This window comes from Aethalodelphis obliquidens, unplaced genomic scaffold (assembly GCF_003676395.1).
Source record: "Aethalodelphis obliquidens isolate GAN/ISIS:26980383/991018 unplaced genomic scaffold, ASM367639v1 scaffold53, whole genome shotgun sequence".
Classification (NCBI taxonomy): Eukaryota; Metazoa; Chordata; class Mammalia; order Artiodactyla; family Delphinidae; genus Aethalodelphis; species Aethalodelphis obliquidens.
The window spans coordinates 13,436,362-13,461,111 of NW_020837997.1; the positions used below are offsets into that span (position 1 = coordinate 13,436,362).

The 24,750-nt window shown below is 51.4% G+C and overlaps 1 protein-coding gene across 1 annotated transcript in view; it reads right to left on the reverse strand.

Moving 5' to 3' along the window:
• GNG7 (G protein subunit gamma 7) overlaps positions 1 to 24,750 on the reverse strand; it is a 154,524-nt gene that overhangs the window by 96,406 nt on the left and 33,368 nt on the right. Inside the window, exon 2 of the mRNA XM_027086008.1 lies at positions 10,456 to 10,507. The gene's annotated coding sequence lies outside the window, so the exon portion shown is untranslated. The remainder of the gene's footprint in view (positions 1 to 10,455; positions 10,508 to 24,750) is intronic.

Consider the following 24,750-nt stretch of genomic DNA (forward strand, 5'->3'; position numbering starts at 1 on the left):
TTCTCTGTGCCTCAGTTTCCTAATCTGGAAAACAAGGTCAATTGGTTGTTGCCATGGGTGGGGCTGGAACCCTCTATGGCTCCTCACTGCCCTGAGGATAAGCTGGTCTCTGCCCGAGGCCCCCTCGCTCCCTCTGCCTCACCTTGCACCCCTGCCCGCCATCCTGGAACCAGCCTCTACTCCTAGGCACACACTGCTCTCGCCACCTGGAGGGTCCCTCCCACCCCAATCGGCTCCAGGGCACTGGCATGCTCAACTCAAGATGTCACTTCCTCCAAGAAGGCCTCCCTGAAGCCCCAGAGGCAGCACCTCAAGCAGTGCTGTCACCATCAACTCACTCAACCAGGGTTTCAACTGGGGTGATTCTACCCCCCAGGGGACGTTGGGCAATGTCTGGGGACATCTGTGATTGTCACGACTAGGGGGCTCCTGGTATCGAGTGGGTGGGGGCCAGCACACCCCACAGAGCCCAGGACGACCCCGCACAGAGAACAACCTGGCCTCAGTGTTCACAGTGTCGAGGGGGCCAGCGGGCCCTGCTGCTCAGCCCTGGGACGCGGGAGACCTGGTTGCTGGTCTGCCGGGGGCACGTGCGTGTGCGGCTGCCTCTCCTCCCGCCTACTCTGCATGCCTGTCCTCACTCCGCAGCCCCAGCTCGAGCCAAGGACGCCCACAGCTGGCAGCCTGGCTCTCTGTGGCTCTGGGCTGCCTGGCTTTGTGAGTCCTGCAGTCAGAGGGCCCTGGCTCCGAGCTCGCCTCTCATCCGCGCAGAGCTGTGAATCGGCCGGGATGTTAGTCAGGGACCCAGGGACGGCGCGTCCCATTCCAGGAGGCTCACCAGCTCAGACCTTGGCCCCGGCCGCTGACTCAGCCAGGGAGTCAGAGTGTGGTCATCGCTCCTTCCGGTGCACGATGAGTACATTCTCCGCGGGCCCCACCATGCCACCGGTCCTGGTCACAGGCTCACCTCTCTGCTCAGGAGGTCAGGTGAGGATTCCTCCCTGAGCCTCATTCTTTCTTTCACTCGCTAAACATCCGGCCCACAGTTGGGAGAGATCCCTGACCCGAAGGAGCTTACGATCCGGCCTGGGTGACAGATGCAGCTAATTTGAATGTCACAGAACAGTTATCGTGTTAACACTCAGCTTCTCTCTGCTCCTAGTTTCTCTTCTGTGACGTGGAGATGATTACCTCTAATTGGCAGAGCTGAGGTGAGTTTCAGAGCGAGCGTGGGAAGTCAACAGGGTAGGTGTATCAATCAGCTACTGCTGCATGACAAATCACCACCAACTTAGGGTCTAAGACAACACCTTTGTCATCTCCTGGCTTCTGTGTCAGGAAACGGGGCTGTGGCTTAACTGGGCCCTCAACTCGGGTTCTCAAAAGGCTGAAATCAAGGGATTGGCCGGGCTGAGCTCTCATCTAGGAACTTAAGAGTCCCCTTCCAAGCTCATTTGACTGGTTGGCAGAGTCTTACTTCCCTGCAGTTGTAGGACTGAGGCCCCATTTTCCTGCTGGCTGTTGGGAGGCGGCTGCTCTCAGCTCCCATGGCCTCCTCCACGGGCAGCGTGTGGCTGTTTGCTTTTTCCAAAGCCAGTAGGAGAGTGTCTGCTGTTGCTCTGGTCTCTCTCTCTCTCTCTTTCTTGTGGTAAAAAGCATAAACCATCCTAACCTTTTTTTTTTTTTTTTTTTATAAATTTATTTATTTTTGGCTGTGTTGGGTCTTCGTTTCTACGCAAGGGCTTTCTCTAGTTGCGGCAAGCGGGGGCCACTCTTCATCGCAGTGCGCGGGCCTCTCACTGTCACGGCCTCTCTTGTTGCGGAGCACAGGCTCCAGACGCGCAGGCTCAGTAGTTGTGGCTCACGGGCCTAGTTGCTCCGCGGCATGTGGGATCTTCCCAGACCAGGGCTCGAACCCGTGTCCCCTGCATTGGCAGGCAGATTCTCAACCACTGCGCCACCAGGGAAGCCCCGATCCTAACCATTTTTAAGCACACAGCTCAGTGGCATTAAGCACACTCATATTGTTGGACAACCATCCCCAACATCATCTCCAGAACTTTCTCATCTTCCCAAACTGAAGCTCTGTCCCCATGAAACACTGACTCCCCACCCCTCCCCCAGCCCCTGGCCCCCACCATCTACTTCCTGTCTCTGTGGACGTGACCCCTCTAGATAGGCTTCTGGTCTCTTGTAAGGGCTCATCTGATTAGGTCAGGCCCACCCAGACAATCGTTGTGATGAACGAACTCAAAAGTCCACCGATCAGGGGTCTTTGTTATAAAGTCCCTTGGGCCATATCACAACAGCCTAACCACAGAGTGGCATCCCATCCATTCCAGGTTCTGCCCACACTGAGGAGCAGGGATAGGACAGTGTGTGGACACCAGGGGGGCGGGGGTCTTTGGTGCCATCTTGGAATTCCCCCTCCCACGGGAGGTGCAGTGACATGGGGTGCTGCCACTGTATGGGCTCCCGTGAGGAGGAAGCACACAACAAGCCCCCACCGCCTGGGGAGCGCCTGCCATTCAGGGCGCAGAGAAGACGGCAGAGAACTCTGGGGAAATTGAGGAAGTCTTGATTCCAACAACGGGATGTCTCAGCAGTCCTCGGAGCCTGGGCAGAAGGGCCAGGGGAGGATGAGGGACGGTTCTCACCCCTGAGAGAACTGGGGTACCTCACTATAACTCCCGGCCCTCCCCGTCACTCCTCCCTCTGGCGGCCCTCCTGTGGATGCCAGGACCGCGGTGGTGACAGCGGGCCCGCCCCCTATGCTCAGAAAGGGCAAGTGAGTCGCCTGGGGTGTCCGTGTGAGTGAGGGGTGCATCTGGATTTGAACCTGAGCCTTCTGGTGCTGGGAGCCTCCACAGAATTGCAGACCCCCCCCCCCAAGAGAATAAACCCACTGGAAGGGCTAGCTGCCTAATAAGGCGACAGACGAGATGCCCAGAATTGTGGGAAAAGAGAGGCACAGCCCTGCACGACGAGCGTGGGGCACTGTGCCGCCCAAGGTTAGATGTTCGTATCTGTTTTTCCCAGCCCCCCCAAACACAGCAGGAAGAGCTCTCTCCACTCTGCAGACATGTGACGGTCCTACACACCCACAAATTAAACAGAGCCGAATCCGTGCACGTGACAGAGGGCCCAGAACTCTGCACACACGCAGTCCCTACGCCAACTTCCTATTTTTGTGCAATAGTTACACGAGATGCCGCCACTGAGGGGAGCTGGGGGAAGGGTGCATGGGATCGCTCTGCACGGTTTTTGCAACTTCCTATGAATCTGGAATTATTTCAAATTAAAGGTTTTTTTTTTTAAAAAACCAGGTGAGGGGACTTCCCTGGCGGTCCAGCGGTTAAGACTCTGAGCTTCCACTGCAGGGGGCACGGGTTTGATCCCTGGTCGGGGAACTAAGATTCCACATGCCCCACAGCGTGGCAAAAAATAAATAAATAAATAAATAAACAAATAAATAAAACCAGGTGAAGCTATGGGTTTGTTTAGCTGTGGCGAGGACAAAGCATGCTTTCTCCAAGCACCGCCTTTCTACCCCAACCCTGACCCACCCGCGGTGCCTCAGCAAGGAAGGCGAGGGTAAAGAGACCCCCTGCATGGCCCTGGCGGAGGCTCAGCATGGCTGGGTCTGGAATGACCATGCCCCCTTCTCCCCCTTTGTGGCCATAAGGATTCTAAGTCCCCAAACCCCTGCCCCCTGTGTACCAACCCCCAAGTGTGGGCAGGACTGTGAACGTGATACCATTTCCCACATTAGGAGACTTCGTACAGAAGGGATTTGGAGGGTGTACTTAAAGCCCCGAGTCAGTTGACTTTGAGTTGATCAAAAGGACAAATCACGTGGGTGTCAACGGCAGGGCCCTTCCTGCAGTGAGAGACTGAGGAAAGAGGGGGCCCACAGAGGAGACCATGAGGCTGGGCCTCATATGTGACATATCATACGTGACTGTCACCCTGTGCGTGTTTGGAGTCAAACGAGGCCTTGAATCTGTGATTCTACCTACGACCGCATGTGTGTATCATCCCTGCCCTGAGGGAGGCTGACTGTTCAAGTGGTTGCCTAGCAACGCGCCCATGACTGGGGATACAGGGGTCTCTGTGCCTTGGCTGCCGCCTGGGCTGAGCCAGTTCTCGCTGCCCCACGGGAGGAAGCCTGGCTCTGCTGTATCAGACATGAGCCTCTCTGGACCTCGATGCTCAGACTGGTAGAATCAGGTGGCAGCACTAACCAGTCCATAAGGGGATTAGCCCGCAGGGTCAGAAGAGTGGGGCCTGGGTGGGAACCACGGTAATAACTCACAGTAGAGCATAAGGAGAGTGATCTCGATTGATCCTGGGAGCAAGAATCTTGTGGAGAAGGGGTCTCTCCTCCCACTCACCGGGTGCTGCTGACATGGGGCTGGGGTATCCTCTGGGGGGCCATCCTGGACACTGTGGGGTATGGAACAGCCTCCCTGGCCCCCACCCACTCACACCAGGAACTCCCCAGTCATGACGACCACAGACGTCCCCAGACACGGCCAGGTGTCCCCTGGGGGCAGGATCAGCAGGGTGAGACCCTGCGGTAGGGGGTCAAACTCATGTCTGAACTGCCCCCGCTGCCATGGGAAGCACCACGTGGCCTGGTCTCCAGAATCAGAGCTGCAGCCTGCAGGGAGAGGGTTCCGAGCCCTGTGGGCTGCAGCGGGGGCCCCCTTGGCTGGTTTCTGCGCGGGACCCCATAATTACATAGGTATCATATATGCTGTCAGGAAGGCAGGGACAGCAGAAACCGTGACCTTCCGTGAGCAGAACGTTTTAAGGTTTTTAACTGTCTATCTTGGCAGTTCTTTCAGGAGAACAGCTTGTCCATGGAGAGAACTGATAATAATGTGCATTTCAACACACCCAGGACAGATCAGAAGTGGGTAACCAACCAGGAGAAAGAAACACGCTCTGGCTCGCGCGCTGGGTTGGAGTTTGCTCCCCATACCAGGGCCACTCGCTCAAGATAAAGGGCTCCAATAGGCGCTTTCAGCAGAAATGTTCGCAAACTCCCGGGAGAACAGGGGCTATCAGAAAAACACCCCGCTGTTGGGAGGTCAAGGAGTTCTGCATTCTCACCATGGGCGGGAGGGCTGGAGAAGTGCCTGAGAAATCGTTCTCAACCAAGAATCACCCCAGTCCGTGCAAAATCTTCTCATTTCCACCTTGGCCCCCTTTCAGGCAGGCGCTCAGTGGCCACCTGGGGCTCACGGCTGCCATACTGGAAAGCCCAGCTCTTGCTCAAAGAACGACGGCACCTCCATAAGGAAAGCCAGCACCACGATGGCCCACACCAGAGCCCTGGCACAGCTGTCACGCCGTAGGGACACTTGCTAAGCCCTTCCATGAGGCAGGAACCAACCGGCTGTGATCGCGGCCACTCAGAGCTTCCAAACCAACAGGAAAATCCACCCAGTGGGGCCCTAAACACATCCAAAGACAGAGTGAGAGAGGGATCAGTGAGGCAGGGGTCTCACCCGGCTGACCCTGCCCCCATGGGACACTGGGTGATGCCTGGGGACATCTGTGGTTGTCACAACCGGGGGCTCAGGGAGGCTGCTCCACACCCCACAGCGTCCAGGCCCTGACGTCAGCACTCCTGAGAGGGAGAGACCCCAAATGGGTCCACGATTCTCACTGACACATCAGTCCTGTGAGAGCTGGGGATTCTGCCCGCCCTGCTCACTGGCGTCCCCCAGAGCCTGGCCTGGGCAGACAATGGGAAATCCTTGCTGAGGGGATGGAGGAAATCTTTGGGAGGGTCACCCCGTGCCTGGCCAGGCCGGGCAGCCACTGCCCAGGTGACTGTACTGGGAGGTGACACACGCCCGAGGGTGCCGCAGGGGACACTGGGCAGATTCCAAACAAGGAGGCTTTGAGGGTGGCTGCCTGGGGAAGCCCCCCAGGGGCCAGAGCCGCTGGCCCGGCTCCAGGCGCCAGGGGAGACAGTCACAGAAGCAAGACCCAGTCGTCACGGCGGGGTTGCCCACCCTCACCCTTTGGCCTTCGTTCCCTGGTCCAGGCTCTGCTCCGGCCACTGGAGGGTGCTGGGGCCAGGGCGGGTTCGGGGGTGCAGGTTCCGTGAGCCCGCCAAGGTGACAGAGCCCGTGTTTTGTGCCTCCCTCTTACACCCAATGGACCCACAGAGGTCTGCAAGCAGGGGCAGGGGGGTGTGGTGTGTGTGCCCAGAACAGGGTGACCATGGGACCCTGGGGGCTGAACCAGAATGTCTCGGAGAACGTGGACGGGTGGTCACGGGTCTCCAGGAGGGCCGAGGGGTTGACTGAAGACAGCTGGGCGCCCCCTTGCACCCCCTGCACCCCCTCCATCAACATCCCTGCCTGGCTCAAGGCCGGCCCCGCCAGAGACCCCGTGGACTTTCACTGCCCCCTAGTGGCCGCCAGTGGGAACTGCAGCACTCTGGGGAATGTCTCCAGCCCCGGACCCCAAACTCCGGTTCCTCTTTCAGCCCTGGTGTCTGCAGAAATTGAGTGCAGCGGATCAGCGTGCTGTCATCAGGATGGGTGGGGTGCTTGGTGACACCCTGGCTTCCCTGGAAAGGCGGCGGCCCAGCAACAGGAGACTCCCCCTGCCCGCCCCAGTGCTGTGGGGAACTGGATGTGAGGACGCCTGCAGATGCTGAGCACAAGGCCTGGCAAACAGGATATGCTCATCGTGACTATGAGACTAAAAAGCAATCAGGAAAAGCCCAGATTCCCCCCTTCCAGGAGCACGTACAGGACAGTAGGCTTCCTTGGAACAGAAAACTCCTGCAAGGCCAGCGGTGGGCACCAGCTCAGGGTACAATTCTGTCTCCCCCAGCGGTCACTGGGCACTGTTGAAAGGGAGGCTGGTCCTCCTCTGTGGGGGGCGTCCTGGGCACTGCAAGGTGTGGACCAGCATCCCTGCCCCCAACCCCCTCGATGCCAGGAGCCCCCCAGTCATGACAACCATAGATGTCCCCTGACATGGCCCAGTGTCCCCTGAGTGGGGAGCAGGGGGTCAGAATCATGCCTGCGTGAGACCCACTAGCACAGCTGAATTTCAAATGGTGCAAGGATTTAAGGGTAAAATACACGATGAACAAAACGCAGGTGAATTGTCTTTTTATAATCTTGACATGTGGAGGAAGGCCACACAAAACACAAAGGAGAACGTGGGTGTGCGAGAGACGTTTCAGATGCCCGATGACAAAACCCACGATGAGCAAAGTGCAAAGACACGCTCAGAATAAAATTCGCAGTGGACGGCGTACAGACAGAGAAATAGAATTTAAACGCATCACTGGGACTTCCCTGGTGGTCCAGTGGTTAAGACTCTGCACTTCCAATGCAGGGGGGCAAGGGTTTGGTCCCTGGTCAGGGAACTGAGATCCCACATGCCGTGTGGCGGGGCCAAAAAAAAAAAAATCGCTGGGAGAGAAACCCCAACAGAAAGGACGCAGCCTTAGAGAAACGGCTGCGCTCACGAAAAGGACGCCCGGACGCAAGAGCTGAAATCACCTGGGCTTGTCAGGTTGGCCAGGACCTAAAACTGAACTTGGGAGGATAGGGAGACGCACCCTGGGATGGGAAACGGTGCGTTTCTGGAGGTCTTTGCAGCTGAAGGTCAAAATGTAAATGAGGGCTTCCCTGGTGGCATAGTGGTTAAGAATCTGCCTGCCAATGCAGGGGACACGGGTTCAAGCCCTGGCCCAGGAAGATCCTGCATACCGCAGAGCAGCTAGGCCCATGCGCCACAACTACTGAGCCTGCGCTCTAGAGCCCGTGAGCCACAACTACTGAAGCCCGCGCGCCTAGAGCCTGTGCTCCACAACAAGAGAAGCCACCACAATGAGAAGCCCGCGCACCACAATGAAGAGTAGCCCCCTTTCACAGCAACTAAAGAAAGCCCGTGCACAGCAACCAGGACCCAATGCAGCCAAAAATAAATAAATTTCTTTTAAAAAGAGAGTGAATTTCAAGTTGCATAGGAAATGTATAAAATATGATTTTAAAAAAATGTAGGGGGTTTCCCTGGTGGCACAGTTGTTGAGAGTCTGCCTGCCGATGCAGGGGACACGGGTTCGTGCCCCGGTCCGGGAAGATCCCACATGCCGCGGAGCGGCTGGGCCCGTGAGCCACGGCTGCTGAACCTGTGTGTCCGGAGCCTGTGCTCTGCAACGGGAGAGGCCACAACAGTGAGAGGCCCGCGTACCGCAAAAAAAAAAAAAAAAAAAATGTAAATGAGAACACTCAGACTAAATTCACAGACAAACCTACTTCCAGGAATTTACCCCAAAGGGCAACCAAGGATGTAGGAAGTCTGCACAAGGACATCCACCCCAGAACGTAGCAAAATTTAAAAAGAGAGAGAGAAAAAAAGAAAAACAGAAAAAGAAAATGAACACCCTCAAAAAAGCCTACTAATAAGACCAGTTAAATCAATTATAAAATTATTTTAAAAGAAATAAATTATAATTCAAACGACAATGTCCTACTGTATAGCACAGGGAATATCTTGTGATAAACCAGAATGGAAAAAAATATGAAAAGAGAATATATATATACGTATAACTGAATCACTTTGCTGTACAGCAGAAATTAACACAACACTGTAAATCAACTACGCTTCAATAAATAAATTTTTTTAATGAAATAAATTATAATTCATCTGTAACATCCGGCTTCAGGAAAGAAGATGGAAATCTAGGTTTTATGGATGAGGGAAGATGCCCATCAAGAGAATGCGTACATCAAACAGAAAATCCTACTTCTCCAAAACCCCGTGCGTGCGGGAGAAGTAATTCACAGAGAGATTCGGGAGGACACTCACCGAGGTGTCAGCAGTGGTCCTCGATGGGTGGGGGGTTTGGGGTGACTTACCTCTCCTTTGTCCTTGTCTAAATTCACTTTCTTTTTACAAGAAGTTGGTCAGATGTTAACACTACACAGAAGGGTTGAGCGGGGCTAGCTCGTCCCGCACGCTGCGCAGACCCATACCCCCTGCGCGACCTCGCCTGGCTCCGGGCCGCTCTCCAAACTTCCCTCCCACTTGGCGACTTTGTGAAACAGAGTTAACACTGTGAATCTGTTTGGGGCCTTGGCGGAGCATAACCAGGCCAGACGGACCCCAGGGTTCCAATCTCAGCTTCTGGTCTTTGTCTGCAGGCACAGCCTCCCTCCCAAGCTGAGCTAAAATATATACGTTTTAACTTTACTGAGCTTCACTTTACACAGCATAAAATTGGCCAGTTTGAAGGACACAACTCAAATATTCTGCAGTCAGTCCACCAAGTCACGAGACCACCCCGACCCCTACCCCTCGCAGTTCTGCACCCTCCCCTTCGCCCTGTAAGATGCCTGGTGCCCAAGCACAGTTCTTCCCCATTCCCGCCCCAGCCCCTGGCAACCCTGAGTCACCTTTCTGTCCCTACAGATTTGCCTTTTCTGGAAATATCATCTGAATGGAATCATTTAGTGTCTGCCTTCTTGTCTAACATGTTTTCTTTTATACAAACACACACACACACACTGAATGAGAATATACGTTATAAAGATGTCAGATCTCCCTCAAATTTCTTGCTAGATTGAACACAACCTGAATCAAAGATCCATCTGTATTTTTGTTAGAAACCGGAAGTTTATTCCAAAGACGGCCTGAAAGAGGAAACTCCACGGAAGTAGCAAAGACATTTGTGACAGAATCAGAGGAGCACGGAGTGTGGTCCCTGACAATTACAGTCAATGAACCTGGCAGGCCATGGGGCAACCTCATTCATTCTCATGCTATTTCCTCTTCAACGTCACAAAAGCTACTCAAAGTCCTCTTGGGAATAAGACCAGAAACAAACAAGCGAGCAAGAGTTAAAGGACCAGGACTGAGCTTTATTTTGCTCCTGACTTAATCTTCCGGAGGCCTTCGCCACATTTCCCGACCTGCTGTCCCACTGCGGTGGGTGACGGGGTTCAGATATCTGTCGCAGCCCACGACTTAGCTCTGCTCTGGCCGATGGCCATCGACGGGTCACCCTCCACGCCAACGGGAAATGGAGTGAAGCACCATAGACCCCAATTAAGCCTCTTGAGGAGGAAGCTAAGAGCTGGGAAGCAGGTGGCACTGACGGGCCCGCGCCGCTCTGCGCCCGTCCTGGGTGCGCTAGGACCCACCCTGCCGGACCACCCTGCCAGTCTCCCTGCTCTGTGCCCCTGCTCCCAGAGCCAAGAGCAGAAGACGTTCCCTGTGGCTGCCGTGCCCTCTTGATGGATAAGACGAGCCCTCAGAAACAAGCTGAGCTGGGAAGATGCAGGCGTGCATGGCGAGGACGCCGCCTGGACAGCAAACCCCAACCTCTTAACTCATCCTGGCTCCGAACCGCCAATCAAAGGCCTGCGCAAACACTGAACGTGGAGAAAAGAAAAACTTCAGGACACTGACCTGTGCTGGAGGCCTGGCTGTCTTCAGCGCCGAGGAACCCAATGTCCGCTCCCTGGAAGAAAAACGTACCACGTTAGCTGAGCATGATTGGCGCTGAAATGCTGGGTGGGTGTTAGCAGTGTCCACATGGAAGAGTCGTGCGCTTGTGAATAGACATAAAAATTGCTCTGGGGGCCTCCCTGGTGGCGCAGCGGTTGAGAGTCCGCCTGCCGATGCAGGGGACACGGGTTCGTGCCCCGGTCCGGGAAGATCCCACATGCCGCGGAGCGGCTGGGCCCGTGAGCCATGGCCGCTGAGCCCGCGCGTCCGGAGCCTGTGCTCCGCAACGGGAGTAGGCCACAACAGTGAGAGGCACGCATACCGCAAGAAACAAAAAAACAAACAACAAAAACAAACAAAAAAATTGCTCTGGGAGCCTGGCCTTCTGGTTACTCTGCCAGAGGTTGAGGACGGCACAGATAGGATGCTTCAAAATGCAGAGAGGGTAAATGTAACAAAGGCAATTTGCCAGAAAGATTTGCTAGTGATTTACAATGTTATCCCTGATGAGGTTTCCACATGTTCCAAAACTGAATTGGATGAAAGGGTTGGATGTTCACATGACCTTTGATAGTTTATGAAAGATGTTCACCTGTATCATTTGACCCCCAAGGTCCCCTGGGAGGAAGGGGAGGGGGCTGAGCCAACCCCCTGACCGAGGGTGCCCCAGGGTTTGCCTAAGGCATATGACCAACTAAATGCAAGGTGGGATCCTGGAGGGGGTCCTGGGACAGAAAAAAGACATTAGGGAAAACTAGTGAAATCTGAATAAAGAGTAGATTGAGGTCACAGAAATGTACCCACGTCCACCTCTTGGTTGTCACAAACGCACTGCTAATGAATGACGTGACCACTGGGAGAAATTAGGTGATGGGTAGACAGGAACTCTCATTGAAACACCTCTAAAATTCTAAAATTATTCTAAAACGTTTATTTAAAAAAAAACTCAGTTAAAAAATTTAGGGAGAGAGGGGCTTCCCTGGTGGCGCAGTGGTTGAGAGTCCGCCTGCCGATGCAGGGGACACGGGTTCGTGCCCCGGTCCGGGAAGGTCCCACATGCCGCGGAGCGGCTGGGCCCGTGAGCCATGGCCGCTGAGCCTGCGCGTCCGGAGCCTGTGCTCCGCAAACGGGAGAGGCCACAACAGTGAGAGGCCCGCGTACCGCAAAAAAAAAAAAAAAAAAAAAATTTAGGGAGAGAATTCCCTGGCAGTCTGGTGGTTAGGGCTCCACACTTCCAATGCAGGGGGCACGGGTTCAATCTCTGGTCGGGGAACTAAGATCCCACATTCTTCGCGGCATGGCCAAAAAATAAATAAATAAATTTAAAAATATATATAAAAATTTAGGGAACCCTCTTGCACTGTTGGTGGGAATGTAAATTGGTACAACCACTATGGAGAACAGTGTGGAGGTTCCTCAAACAATTAAAAATAGGGTTGTCATATGATCCAGGAATCCCACTCCTGGGCATTTATCGGAAGAAAACTCTAATTTGAAAAGATACATGCACCCCAACATTCACAGCAGCACTATTTACATTAGCCAAGACATGGAAACAACCTACATGTCCATCGACAGATAAATGGATAAAGAAGATGTGGTACATATATACAATAGAATACTACTCAGCCATAAAAAAGAACAAAGTTATACCATCTGCAGCAACATGCATGGATCTAGAGATTATTATACTAAGTGAAGTAAGTCAGAAAGAGAAAAATACCATATGATGTCACTTATATGTGGAATCTAAAATATGGCACAAATGAACTTATTTACAAAACAGAAAGAGACTCAGATTTCGAAAACAAACTTTCGGTTTGTTTAACAAAGGGGAAAGGTGGGGAGGAGGGATAAATTAGGAGGTTGGGATTAACATACACACAGTACTATATATAAAATAGATAACCAACAAGGACTTACTGTATAGCACAGGGAACTCTACTTAATACTCTGTAATAACCTACATGGGAAAAGAATCTGAAAAAGAATAGATATATGTATATGTATAACTGAACCACTTTGCTGTACACCTGAAACACAACATTGTAAATCAACTATACCCCAATATGAAAATTTAAAGTTAAAAATGATAAAAGAAAAAAGCGGGCTTCCCTGGTGGCACAGTGGATAAGAATCTGTCTGCCAATGCAAGGACACAGGTTCGATCCCTGGTCCGGAAGATCCCACATGCCGCAAAGCAGCTAAGCCCATGCACCACAAGTACTGAGCCTGCGCTCTAGAGTCTGCGAGCCACAATTACTGAGCCCACATGCCACAACTGCTGAAGCCTGCATGCCTAGAGCCCATGCTCCACAACAAGAGATGCCACCGCAATGAAGAGTAGCCCCCGCTCGCTGCAACTAGAGAAAGCCCGCGTGCAGCAACGAAGACCCAACACAGCCAAAAATAAATAAAATTTTAAAAATGATTAAAAAATAAAAATTTAAATGCTGGTTCCCTTTCTCTGAGTTGAGGCTAATTTGTTGCCAATCAAAGGCCAGGATGGAGAACCGACATTCCCACCGTCACCTGCAGGTGGCGCTGTGGCCTCAGGAACGCCCTCTGGGCTCTTGGAGTGGCTAGAATCTCCTCCAGCAGCAGGATCTGCTCTACCGGGCCCGCCGCCTAGGATTGGAACTGCTCTGGCCACTGAGGCCAGAGGGGCGCCCTGGAGAGCGCGGAGGGCCAGGCAGCAGTGGACCGCAGGGATGAGAGATGCGAGGGCCAGAGCAACATGCCCACAGACCTGGAGGCCGAGACTCGCCTCAACGTTGCAGGGACCATCTATGCCTCCGATCCTTCAACTTTTTGTTTTTTGAATCAATGAAAGACTCACGACAAGTTGGAAACTAGTACAGAGGGGTCCCGGGCACCCTTCACCCATTCCCCCAATGGCAACTCCTTATGCAACTAGGGGACATTAGCCAAACCTGGAGATGGTGACTGATAAACCAGGCACCTTTTTTTTTTGTCTTATTGAGATATAATTCTCATGCCACACAATTTGCATAAAGTGGACAATTCACTGGTCTTTCTGTACATTCACAAAGTTGTGTGACCATCACCGCAATCAATCTTTGAACATTCTCATCACCCCATGAGGAGGCCCCGTCCTCATGAGCAGTCACCCCCATCCCCCTCCCCAGCCCCTGACAAGTATGAATCCACTGTCTGTGTCTGTGGATCTGCCTGTTCTGGACGTTTCCCAGATTCCATCAATGGAATCACACCCTGTGTGTCCTTCTGTGTCTGGCTTCTCTCACTGAGCATCGTGTTCTCGGGGTCCATCCACGTGGTAGCGAGTGTCGGGGCTTCACTCCTTTTCACGGCTGAGTAATGCTCCCGTGTGTGGAGGGGCACAGTGGGTGTATCCACCGTCCATTGATGGACGTTCGGGCTGTTTCCACTTCTGGCTACTGTGAATCACACTGCTGTGAACATGGGCAGCTTATGAATCATTGTTGAGATGGTGTCTCTCTCTCTGCCCTCACATCTACCATCTGCAAATCTCCCCACGCCCCAGCCCTCTAATGCCCACTGCCGGCTGTCCTCTAGTCCTTGGAGCTGGACTTGGGCAGTGAGGTGACCACCACAGAGCCTCCACCCCGGCTGTGCTCAGTCCAGACTGGCTTAGACCGGAGCAGAGAAGGGCGAGGACGAAACTTGTGCCCACAGGAACACATCCCCGGGGCTCACAGACAGCAGGCTGCGAGGCGCACCAGCTGGCGCCAGGCTGTCCCTGTGATCTTCATTGACAAAGATGCTAGGATTTCACTTTCCCATCAGGGTGAACCCCGAGCCCCCCGTGAGGGGCCGGCCAGCAGTGGATCGAGGCCATCAGGAGGACCTGCTATAGAATCCGCAGAGCTGGCGGCAAAATGAGAATGTGGGACCCCTTGTTCAAAAACTATCACAAATTTCAGGACGGTGACAGCAGAGCCCTGGGGTGCAGACAGGGTTGCATGAAGCCGGGGCCTGCTGACCCCCCACACACCCTGCCCTCAGAACTGCCGACGAGGCAGGGTCGGTAAATCTCAGACACAGACAACGAAAACGCCAGGTGCAAGGTGCCCAGGGCTGTGAGGGAGAAATAAATCACTGGAGGGAAGCAGACAGAACTTAGAAGGGTGGTGATCAGAGGCCTGCATGGATAGGACATTCGCCCACTCTTGTCATGGGCAGGACTGTTTTTCTTTTTTTTTTTTTTTGGCTGTGCTGCTAGGTTTGCAAAATCTTAGTTCCCCAACCGTGGATCGAACCTGCGCCCCCGGCAGTGGAAGTACAGAGTCCTAACCCCTGGACCGCCAGGGAAGCCCCTGGGCAGCACTTCTTATGACCTGTGAGCCCCACCTCATCCACGCTCTTTCCTTTTCTTTTCCTTTTTTAAAAATTGAGACAGAATTCACCTACTATAAAATTCACCCTTTTAAAGCGTCCAGTTCGGGCTTCCCCAATGGCGCAGTGGTTAAGAATCCGCCTGCCAATGCAGGGGACACGGGTTCGAGCCCTGGTCCGGGAAGATCCCACATGCTGCGGAGCAACTAAGCCTGTGTGCCACAGCTACTGAGCCTGCGCTCTAGAGCCTGCGAGTCACACTACCTAGAGCCCGTGCTTTGCAACAAGAGAAGCCACCGCAATGAGAAGCCCGCGCACCACAACGAAGGGTAGCCCCCGCTCGCCCCAACTAGAGAAAGCCTGTGCGCAGCAACGAAGACCCAATGCAGCCAAAAATAAATAAATTTATAAATAAATAGTGTCCGGTTCAGTGTCTTTTAGGAGATTCACAGGGTTGTGGCATCATCACACTAATCCCGGGACACTGTCATCCCCCCTGAAGACACCTGGTGCCCACCAGCATCACATGGTTCAAAGCTGAGTCTCCCCCGAGAGAGGCGAGATCCCAGACTGCAGGAAGAGCGTGTGCTCTGCTCACCACGGCAGCGCACACTGCTGTCACCGCCGGCCCACAGGAGGTGCTCGCTAGTTCTCGGGATTCTGCACAATCCAGTCGGTGCCAAGGGCACAGGCCGGAGAGCCCTATGGATCTGGGGTGAGCGGGCCAGCCCCACACAGCTGGGTGGTGTTAGGCGAGGCCCACTCCTGTCATCAAGTTCCATGAGGCTGTGACCTGCATTGTTTTGTAACTCTTTTTGCTTTAATTGAAGTATACTTGATTCACAATATCATGTTAGTTTCAGGTACACAGCATAGTACACACATACTGTGATTCAGTTATACATACACACAGACATATATATATTCTTTTTCAGATTCTTTCCCCTTAGAGGTTATTACAAAATATTGAGTTCCCTGTGCTATACAGTAGGTCCTTGTTGGTTATTTATTTTATGCATAGTAAGTAGTATATGTATATGTCAATCCCAACCTCCTAATTTACCCTTTCCCCCACCCACCTTTCCTCTTTGGTAACCCTAAGTTTTGGAAATAAGTTCATCTGCATCCTTTTTTCTTAGATTCCACACATAAGTGATATCACATGATATTTGTCTCTGTCTGGCTTATTTCACTTAGTATGATAATCTCTAGGTTCATCCATGTTGTTACATGTTGCATTATTTCACTGTTTTTTATGACTGAGTAATACTCCATTGTGTGTATGTACCACAACCTCTTTCTCAATTCCTCTGTCCACGGACATTTAGGTTGCTTCCATGTCTTGGCTACTGTAAATAGTGCCGCTGTGAACACTGGGGTGCATCTGTCTTTTTGAATAATGGTTTTCTCTGGATATATGCCCAGAAGTGGGATTGCTGGATCATATGGTAACGCTATTTTTAGTTGTTAAAGGAACTTCCATACTGTTCTCCATAGTGGCTGCACCAACTTACATTCCCACCAACAGTGTAGGAGGGTTCCCTTTTCTCCACACCCCCTCCAGTATTTATTGTTTGCAGATTTATTTATTTATTTTTTTGCGGTATGCGGGCCTCTCACTGTTGTGACCTCTCCCGCTGCGCAGCACAGGCTCCAGATGCACAGGCCCAGCGGCCATGGCCCACAGGCCCGGCCGCTCCGCAGCATGTGGGATCCTCCCGGACCGGGGCACGAACCTGCGTCCCCTGCATTGGCAGGCGGAATCTCAACCACTGCGCCACCAGGAAGCCCTGTTTGCAGATTTTTTGATGATGGCCATTCTGACTGGTGTGAGGTGATTCCTCATTGTAGCCTTGATTTGCATTTCTCTAATATTTAGCAACTTTGAGCATCTTTTCACGTGCCTTTTGGCCATCAACCTCCATCTTGCTAGCAGATTGTCACCTTCTCAGTGTGCATGCTCTGGTGAAGCCATTGGCTGTGTCGGAGAGGCCCACGTGGCAGGGGACTGAGGGTGACCTCCAGAACCAAGGCTCCACAGGAGCTGAATCCTGCCTACAACCATATGAACTTGGAAGCAGCAACTTCTCCAGTTGAGCCTTTGTATGAGACCCCAGCCCCAGCCGACACCTTGACTGTAACCAGTGAGGGAGAGGCCCTGAACAGAGGACCCAGCTAAACCAAACCCAGATTCCTGACCCACAGAAACTGTGAGATAATAAAAGTGTTTTGTCACTAAGTTTGTAGTGATTTGTTACACAGCACTAGCTAACTAATACAATAGGAGACTATTTAAATAAATCATACAGTAGAATAATAGTTTCTGAACACATACATGCCAGTCTCTGTGCTGAGTTTTATATATATATATACACACACACACACATATATATATATACCCACTCATTTATATATATATATATGTATATGCTCATTTAAATATCCTAACAAATATTATAATTCACTTTTTTTTTTTTTTTTTTTTGCGGTATGCGGGCCTCTCACTGCTGTGGCCTCTCCCGTTGCAGAACACAGGCTCCGGACGCGCAGGCTCAGCGGCCATGGCTCACGGGCCCAGCCGCTCCGCGGCATGTGGGATCTTCCCGGACCGGGGCACGAACCCGTGTCCCCTGCATCAGCAGGCGGACTCTCAACCACTGCGCCACCAGGGAAGCCCCTATAATTCACTTCTTATGAAGGAAGAAATGGAGTCACAGAGGAAGAAAGTAAGTTGCTCAAGGTCACGTGTGAGCACAGCCAGGCCTTAAAGGCAGGTTGGACAGACCGCAGGCATGAATTCCTAATCATTTCCCAATACTGGACAGGCAGCTGAGAAATATTAGATAAAGGTGAAATGATAAACAAGAGCAGGGATTGCCAAGCTCTGGCCCATGGGCCAAATCCAGCCCACTGCTTGCTTCTGTAAATAAAGTTTTATTGGCACACAGCCACTCCTCTTCATTTCTGGATCGTCTGAGCCTGTTTCTACGCTACAACTGCAGAATTGGGTAGTTGCCACAGAGAGTACGAGGCCTGCAAAGCCAAATATACACACTCGGGACTTTACAGAATTAGTTTGACAATCCCTGAACCAGAGTTAGATTCCAGAGGGCTCTGCAGGCCAGGAACAGAGAAACCCTAAAGTTTCTGAGCAGAGAGAAACACTGCAAAAACCACGGTGGTGCATCTCATGTCCTGGAATCCTCCAGCGGGGAGGTCCCAAACATGAAGCAGTGTCACACTAACTGATTAATCATCATCTTCAAAGTTACAAAATAATAACGCTCGTAATAAAGAGAGAAACGAGAAGGCACACGCAGCTTCAAGGCAAAGTCCTAGGTGGTTTTGAGGCACGACTCCGGCATTTCACGTCTTGCTCCAGAAGGACTTCCCTGCAACTAAGGAGCCTGCCTGCCGCAATTAAGACCTGGTGCAACCAAATAAATAAATATTTTTTTTAAAAAAGGACCTCCCTCATTCCCCAAACTTTCCTTTTAAAAATCTTTCATTTTGGAATAATTGTGGATTTAGAGAAAAGTTGCGAAGCTAGTACAGAGCGTTCCCAAACACCCCCACTCGGCTTCCCTCATGTTAACACCTTAGAGCAGAGGTCGGCCAACCTTTCCACAAAGGACCAGATGTTCACTATTCAGGATTTGTCAGCTCCAGGCTCTCTGCTGCATATTCCTGTTTGTTCGTTTCAACCCTTTAAAAATGGAAAAGGCACTTAGCTCCTAAGCTGTATAAAAATAGGCCAAGGATAAACAGTATGCTGCATCCATACAGTGGAATATTATTCAGCCTTGTAAAGGAAGGAGATTCTGACACCTGCTACAACACGGATGAACCTTGAGGACATCATGCTCAGTGAGAGAAGCCAGACACAGAAGGACAAATGCTGTCTGATTCCACTCACCTGAGGTCCCTAGAGTCACATCCATAGAGAAAGGAAGTAGATGGTGGGGACCAGGGGCTGGGGAGTCAGTGTTTCATGGGGACAGAGCTTCAGTTTGGGAAGATGAGAAAGTTCTGGAGACGATGGTGGGGATGGCTGCATGACAGTGTGAATGTGCTTAGTGCCACTGAGCTGCACACTTAAAAATGGTGAAGATGGTAAATTTTATATTATGTATATTTTACAGAATAAAAATTAATTAATTATAATTTAAATAGCTAATTAATACAATTTTAAAAACAGGCAAATGTAGGCTGGATTTGACCCCCAGGCTCATTTGCCAACCTCTGATGTCCATCACCACGGTATGCGTTTGTCACCACCAAGAAGCCAACATTGGTACACTACTACCAACTCCACACTTTATCCAGATGTCACTGGTTTCTCCACAAATGTCCTTCTCCGGTCCCAGAATCCCATCCAGATCCCACAGTGCATTTAGGCACCTCCCTTTTCTTGAACTGAGCTCTCTCTGGAGCCTCATTTTAGGAAAATCTAGAGCCTCCGGGCCACTCTGCAAGAAAGGTCAGGGGCTTCCCTGGTGGCGCAGTGGTTGAGTCCGCCTGCCGATGCAGGGGACGCGGGTTCGTGCCCCGGTCCGGGAGGATCCCACATGCCGCGGAGCGGCTGGGCCCGTGAGCCATGGCCGCTGAGCCTGCGCGTCCGGAGCCTGTGCTCCGCAACGGGAGAGGCCACAGCAGTGAGAGGCCCGCGTACCGCAACAAAACAAAACAAAAACAAAAAAACAAACAACAAAAAAAAGAAAGGTCAGATGAAGGAGGGATGGCAATGAGGAAAGCTGGCGGTCGCCGCCCGGGGCCTGGTGTGCGCACACCGCCCTAGCGCTGTCGCGTTGGGTCACGGGAGCAGCACATCAGGTGCCAGGCGGGACCACCACCACCACCGGCCATGTGGCCGCCCCGGAGCTCGGGAGACCTCACAGCCAGGAAGGGGCCACTGCAGCACGTCTCTCCCGCTAATCTCTGTGTGGATGGACGCGAGCTTCCCGTTCTCCGGGCACAATCCCAGCAGTGGAACCTCGGCGTCATTTGGCAAGTCCACACTGGACTTTCTGAGGAACTGCTGGACTGTTCTCCAAAGTGGCTGCTCCATTTCTCCTTCTCGCCCCTTCTCGGCCAGGTACTCAAACATCATAGTATTGCTTTTAGTTAATTATTTCTTTGTTTAAAATCTTTATTTTATTATTTTATGTTTATGACTTATTTTTAATTCTTATCTCATTTTATTATTTAAAAATTATTTTTACCTTCTTTCATTATGTATTATTTTTATTATTTAAAAATGTTCATAGCAGCACTATACACAGTAGCCAAAACATGGAAACAACCTAAATGTCCATCAACAGATGAATGGATAAAGAAGATGCGGTGTATATATACAATGGAATACTATTCAGCCATAAAAAAGAATGAGGGACTTCCCTGGTGGTCCAGTGGTTAAGCATCCGCCTTCCAATGCAGGGGACGCAGGTTTGATCCCTTGTCTGGGAACTAAGATCCCACAGGCCATGGGGCAATTAAGCCCGTGTGCCACAACTACAGAGCCCACGCACTCTGGAGCCTGCAGAGCACAACTAGAAAGAAGCCTGCACGCCACAACTAAGACCCGGTGCAGGCAAAAATAAATACATAAATATTTAAAAAATAAGAAAGAAATAATGCCATTTGCAGCAACATGGATGCAACTAGAGATTATCATACTAAGTGAAGTAAGTCAGATAAAGACTAATATTATATGATATCACTTACATAAAATATGATACAAATGAACATATTTACAAAACAGAAACAGACTCACAGACAGAAACAAACTTATGGTTACCAAAGGGGATGGGGGGTGGTGGAGGGATAACTTAGCAGTATGGAATTAGCAGATACTACTACATATAAAATAGATACACAAGGACCGACTGTATAGCACAGGGAACTATATGCAGTATCTTGTAATAAAGTACAATGGAAAAGAATCTGAAGCTGTACACCTGAAACTAACACAATATTGTAAATCAACTATAGTTTAATAAGTAAAATTTTTTAAAAAAAGAACAACAGTAGTATTTGGTATGTGTGAAGAACATATTTACAAAAGTGTGATTTCTGTTCACTGCACAGATTCCATGGTATAGCCTGGTGATCTACAAACTGTTCACTGATCTGGCAAAGAAAATTGCCTCGACATGAATAAATAAGTATTCGTTCATTAGCTGTGCTTAATTAACACAAAACTGATGCACCCCCCAAAATTATTTTTATCTTCTTTCATAATTATTCATTATTTTATTTTTTTCCTTATTCTATTTGTTTTATCGGAATAATTCATTATTATTTTATTATTACTACTGCATTTTCTAATTATTATTGTGTGTATGGGTCTGGCCTGCCTAGTCTTGGAAGGTCAGGTAATGACCCATCGGGCAATTTTGATGGAGTGGAGGGTAGGAACCAGGAACCCTCTCCGTTTTCGTAGCGGACGGAGCTCTCTGACTTGAAGAGGTTTGCACCCGATGCGGGGTGGGTTCCTGCTTGAACACCCAGGAGGCTGACACTGACAGGGACCTCCACCCATCCAAGGTCATATGGGTGTGGCAGCCCCACCTCTCGTGTGGGGTGTTCCAGGAAAATGCTTTTGCTTTCCTTTTTTTAATTGTTGTTTTTCACTTCGCACCTAATGCAATAGGAGCTGGAGACCAACCACCTGCGGTTCTTAATTCCCGATTCGCTGAGCCCAGAGTGGCGGGGGGACCCTCAAGCATCTCAGCAGGACCCGGATGGAAAAGCACAGGACCTTTCGCAATGCGGCCGCAGCGAGGCGCACTGGTGTGAATGCCTTGGAGGCCAGACGTTCATCCCCGTCTCAGGGGCCTTAACTTATCCCCATCTGCAGAGTCCCTTCACCACATAAGGTGACACATTCACAGGTTCTGGAGATCGGGACACGGATGTCTTTGGGGGTCCATCATTCTGCCTACTGCACACTGTAACACCCAACGATGTGAGTGCATCTAGCCCTAGAACATTGCATTTAAAAGCAGGTCCCCAGGACTTCCCTGGTGGCGCAGTGGTTAAGAATCCACCTACCAATGCAGGGGACAAGGGTTCGATCCCTGGCCCAGAAAGATCCCACATGCCACGGAGCAACTAAGCCCGTGCACCACAACTACTGAGCCTGCGCTCTAGAGCCCGCGAGCCACAACTACTGAAGCGCGCCCGCCTAGAGCCCATGTTCCACAACAAGAGAAGCCATTCCATCAAGAAGCCCGTGCACCGCAACGAAGAGTAGCCCTGCTCACCGCAACTAGAAAAAGCCCACGTGCAGCAACGAAGACCCAACGCAGCCAAAAATTTTGAAAATAAATAAAATAAATAAATATATAAACAAAAAATTTTTTAAAAAATAAAAGTACTCTAAAAAGTGGCCTATTGGAAGAGGGACGAATTAGGAGGGTTATACCAAGAACCAGGAACTCTGATGAGAGAAGGAAAGAAAAGGAGGAAGGGAGGAGGGAGCCCATCATAGCCCAGATGACAGCTCTGCGCTCACACTTGACCAGCCCATTCATCAGGCTGTTGTGAACAGGACCCAGACACAAGCTGGGTCAATCCTGGCCAAATGGATTTTCTATGTTTCCCCCAAAGCCCCTGCCAGTATCATAACAAGATCATACCAACAGGATCAAGATTTTCTGGCCACTCCAGCCTGGATTAACCTACTCCGCAGCCATCCCCAGGCCCGGGGACCATGGAAGCCCCACAAGCGGATCAGACAAGGGCCCTAATAGAATCACGCCCTGGGATTACTCCCAAATCTCACTTGGCCGATGGAAAGCATATTCTGGCCAGTGCTGAGCTGATTTCCACAAGATCGCGCCGGGCAGCAGGCAACCTCTTTCCTTCTCTCGTTGCGCGGGACAGACTCCGCACATCAGCCTGACTCTCACCCATTCCCATCACCGCTCCCTGCCTGGGAGAGTCAGTCCCTTCCACTTCCTGGCGTGAAGCTTTCGGCGAGGCCCCTCTGCACCACACTGCGTGGAACGCAGAGATGGGACCATACAAACTTGTTCTTCACCCACCCTGTTGCTGTCGTCAAAGCTTTGCGGGGAGGAGGGTGAAAGTGGCTAAAATAAGTGGACAAAAGGCATCCCAAGTAGGGTTCCAGGAATTGCTACTCCACCCAGATTGCCCTGGGAATGGACTGTGCCCCTAATTCCTGATAAAATCACAATCTCGGTCACTCCATAGAGCATCTCTCTGTGGTGGCAGGTGGTGTGCCCTTTCATTTCCTTCAGTTTTTTAGGGACATTGGGCAACTAATGTTCCCATCCTGACTGATTTCCAGAGCTACGTTCACCTGCTGTGGCAGCGTCTCCAATGCTCCCAGCCTCCTGAGATTCACGGCCTTCCTGCAGTCTCCTCCCACTTGGTATCAGGGTCTTCGTGACCAATTCCACATGACAGCCGTGATAGCAGGTCACTTCTGAGACCAGTCATAAAAGATGTGTGCTAGGGGTAAGACGGGAATAAAGACACAGACCTACTAGAGGATGGATTTGAGGATATGGGGAGGGGGAAGGGTAACCTGTGACAAAGCGACAGAGTGGCATGGACATTATTATACACTACCAAACGTAAGGCAGATAGCTAATGGGAAGCAGCCGCATAGCACAGGGAGATCAGCTTGGTGCTCTGTGACCGCCTAGAGGGGTGGGATAGGGAGGGTGGGAGGCAGGGAGATGCAAGAGGGAAGAGATATGGGAACATATGTATATATATATAACTGATTCACTTTGTTACAAAGCAGAAACTAACACACCATTGTAAACCAATTATACTCCAATAAAGACGTAAAAAAAAAAAAAAAAAAAAAAGACGTGTGGCTTCTGTCTGCTCTCAGGGAGCCGGCCACCATGTAGTGAGGAGGCTCAAGCAGCACCATGGGGGCCCATGTGGACAGGAGCCATGTAAGGGGCCATCCTGGAAGCAGCTCCTCTGGCCCCGTCGAGCCTTCAGATAAGGCAGCCCTGGCTGATGTGTGCTTTATAGACTCCCGAGGGACCCCGAGCCAGAACCACCAAGTTAAGCTGTTTCCAAGTTCCGGACCCATACAAACTGTGAGAGAGTGAATGTTGGTTGTCTAAACTAAGTTTTTAGGGTAATTTGTTACACGGCAAGAGATGACTGATACACCTGCCATCTGGGCTGATTCACCAGACAGCTCCATGTATATTTTTTTCAACCAGTATGATTTTCTAACGGCAAGCAACTAACAGCATTGGATTTTTCATTTTCTGGTTTTCCCATCTATAGACCTGATCATCTGGGGGGGACACAAGAGACTAACGGGACACAGTAAATTCAACGAGGGGAGAGCAGTAGAACAACTGAGGCAAGAAAAGGAAGCCTTCGGGGTCTCACAGATCATCAAGAAATACCAGCAGCTGGTTCTGAGACTGAACAAATCCACTGCCTTGATCTGCTTCTCTCTAAAGCAGGGTCTTGCCCTCGGCCCTCCTGACATGGGGGCCTGTCGTTCTGTGGGGGGCCGTCCTGGGCACTGTGGGGTGTGCAGCAGCATTCTTGGTCCCCACACACTCATGCCAGGAGCCCCTCCACCAGTTGTGATGAGCACAGATGTCCCCAGGCGTGACCCAGTGTCCCCTGGGAGGCGAGACTGCCCCCTGTGGAGATCCTCTGCTCTGGCATGCCCCTCACGGGCAGGAATGGCAGGGACCCAGCACCTGGCGACAGGCAGATCCCCCCCCCGCCCAGGCCCCTTCTGAGAACCGAGTGGGTGGGCCCGGGAGGTCTGAGCCCCCTTCCCTTCCCACAGCGACATCCCACCAGCGTGTGGCAGGCGCACCTTGCCTCACTGGAGGCTCAATATAGACACGCACTGCAGTTATCACCCCAGCCTTCACTCATCACCACAGCAACCATCTAAAT